Raw genomic sequence first — 3431 nt, forward strand, 5'->3', positions numbered from 1 at the left:
AGATTGCCCACGTAGATGGCGACTGGATTCACACTATTATGGCAAACACACCACAGATTTGTATTGCGTGGATCTACAACTAACATGAATTCCGGCCGTTCATGTTTATTCCCCTTTGCCCTCCAACGAACACAAAATCTGCCATGTTCTATCCTAGATCTGATCTAAGCTTTTAGGTTGGGGTTGCTACCGGTAGGTGCTCGAGAAGGATGTGTAGGATTCACTAAGAGTTAGGATTCACTAAGATCAGGGCAGAAAAGAGCAATTTGGGCGGTACATATGGAGGGAAAAGAATTAGTTGCCACCTATCTTTGTTGTTAGTTGCCATCATGTTATGTTATTACTTGTCATCATATTATGTTGGTTGTTGCCAGCAGTTCAATATGATAGTTGCCATCCAAACTGTAGAAAAGAAAATGAATGTGCATGCCCTATCAACAGAAATGCACGGTTGCGATGTTTTCCTACTTGCCATGTTGTATTGGTTGTTTATGCAAGAAATGTGATAAGATTGTCATGCTTCCTTTTATGTGGAAACAGCAAAATGCAATTCGAATAGTAATGCGTTCTTGTTCATGCAGTGACTGAAAACACAGTGGGAGAAGCAGAAAAAATGAATCATAAAGACGGGACTGATCCTTGGTTTTCTCGAAGGCCGCAAGCGCCCCCTTGAGATGCAGTAGAGTACAATCAACTCATTTCCGCAGGACCGACTGCCACTACTAGAGCAGTACACGTACATAGCTACGATGCATGATCAGAAAAATGACAGTTGACATGTTTGTGGGCTTGAAAATGGCATTCTACTTATGTACTACAATGTTATTGTTCGCATGTTCTTATGACATAACCACACAGACAGAGATACTGTGGCAAGTTGCAACACATGGGGCTATCGGCGACAGATATACGGGATGCCAGCTTCAAGTAGCAAATGTGGCAAATCAAGGTAACACATAAAAATAGCATACTGATGTGGTAAAAAAAACTTGCAAGAATGGCAAGACTTACGAGTTTTTTGAAAAAATGCGGGACCATCATGTAGCATGTGGCAACAGGCGACAACCGGATACCTGCCATCAACATCGTACGCATGTGAGTCGCATGAAGTGATCTTGCGGACAATGTATCAGAAAAAGGAAATTGGGTGACATTGATGTTTACGTGGTGTGACAAAAATTGAAAAAAAAATGACATTGGCGTTTGTTGCTGATATAGATAGAAAAAAATGATGGAAAGTGCATTTGCCAAGTCTGGTCACCTATATTTGCCACATGTGGACAACTGCGTGTGTCAAATTTAATGTATGACTGACAGTGGCCACACGTGATTGCACATAGTTGGCATGTCTTAACAACTGCACTTTCCATGTTTGAACAACTATAGTTGCCATGACTAAACAACTATGATTGCCATGTGTGAACAACTCTGGTTGCCAGGTGTGAACAACTACAGTTACCATGATTGAACAATTACATATGCCATGTTATAGAAACTATGGTTGCCATGCATTGACCAACTGCACATCATCGCAGGTTGTTATGGTGAAACCATAGCAGCAAAGGTCTCATGGCAAGCTTCACCATTACAGGCCATCGGTATTGCAGATACAACACACCAAATTGAAGTGACACACCAACTTCGATTAACACATGCGGCAGAACAAGGTAAATATGTGAACCAATAAAAATCGTGCATTTGCTTTTGTGGAAAAGCATTGGGGAAAGTGGATTTGTCACGATGATGTTGGCAAACTATGATTGCCACCAAGTGAATACGTCCATTAGTCGTCTATGGTCATCCGGATTTGTCAATTATTGTCTGCGTGTATACGCCATTTGTGATTAACTGCATTTGCCTTGTGGGCTCGTATCTAGAATGCAAGTTTTGATGTTAAGATACTGGTTGCCATGACTTGACAACTGCAGCTGCCATATTTGGCCAACTGTAGCTGCCATGGCTGAAAAACTGCAGTTGCCATGCATGGCCAGATGCAGATGCTCAAGGCTTGCATGTATGAATGACATCATGCCAATCAGATGCAGATGCTCAAGGCTTGCATGTATGAATGACATCATGCCAATCAGATGCAGTTGTTGTATTTCATTACGATGAATATGCCATTCAAGCAATACTGCTTACACACATACCTATTTTTTTGCAGGAGCTTCAACTACAATCAACAGCGTTGCATGAACATCTATTGCGGGAACCTCAGAGCACACGGAAAGGGCGTTCCACGAACAAGTCACCGATGTTGCCACAAACAATGCAAAAACAGTGTCAGAAACTGGCAACCGTTGGAGCAATGACGACAAGCACGCCTGTGCACGCCAGCACAAGCAACACTCGAGCACATGAAACAGCCGCCAATACTGAAGTGAATGATGAAACTGATGACGAAACGCAAGGGGGAGAAGAAAATGGACAATCGGAAATTGTGCCACCTCAACCACCATATGCTGGGCAGAGATTTGGTTCGTTTGAAGATGCCAAGGAATACTACCAGAGATATGCATTGTTCCATGGATTTGCGGTGAACACAAAATGCCATAGGAAAATAAAAAAACTAACGAGTGCAGTAGAGGTGAGATAAGGTGCTACAAGGCACGAAAGAACAAGAAGGGTAAAGGTGTTGTGCCTGTCATGCCTGAACGAAAGAGAGGCATCATTCTCAAGACGGAATGCCCTGTACGGATGAAGCTAAACACATATGGAGCATGGTGGATGATCACCGAATATGTCGAAGAACACAACCACGACCTCATAAAGAAGTTTGACCTAGTAAAATTTCTGAGCGCCCATAGAGGATTAAGTCCCGTCGAGAAGAAATTCATAAGGTTGCTACATGATTGTAACGTCGGTCCATCAAGAATGGTCCAAATATTGTCCCTGATCCATAGCGGAGATGGTAGTCTGAGTAGCATGCCCTACATACCAGCAGACGTCACAAACCTAAAGGCAAAGTACCATAGAGAGAGCAGGTTGGCTGACATAGAAGACACAATCACCTACTCCGAAGAGAAAGCAAAAGCAGATCTTGATTTCTTCTATAGGATAAGATTGGACGATGAGGACCGTGTCAGAAACATGTACTGGGTGGATGGTGCTGCAAGAAGAGCCTACAAACATTTCCCTGATTGCATTTCGTTCGACGCGACATATCTCACGAATATGTACAAGATGCCCTGTGCTCCATTTATAGGAATAAATAACCACAATCAGTCCTTGCAGTTCGGTTGCGGTCTCGTTCGAAACAAAGATACAGATGGTTACACTTGACTGTTCAAAACCTTCTTGAAATGCATGGATGGACTTGCTCCGATGAACATAATAACAGACCAGGATTTTAGAATGTGTGCAGGCATAGAGGAGGTATTTCTGTTGGTAGTGCACAGGCACTGCAGGTGGCATATTATTAAGAAGGCTGA

Source organism: Triticum dicoccoides, chromosome 5A (genome assembly GCF_002162155.2).
Source record: "Triticum dicoccoides isolate Atlit2015 ecotype Zavitan chromosome 5A, WEW_v2.0, whole genome shotgun sequence".
NCBI lineage: Eukaryota > Viridiplantae > Streptophyta > Magnoliopsida > Poales > Poaceae > Triticum > Triticum dicoccoides.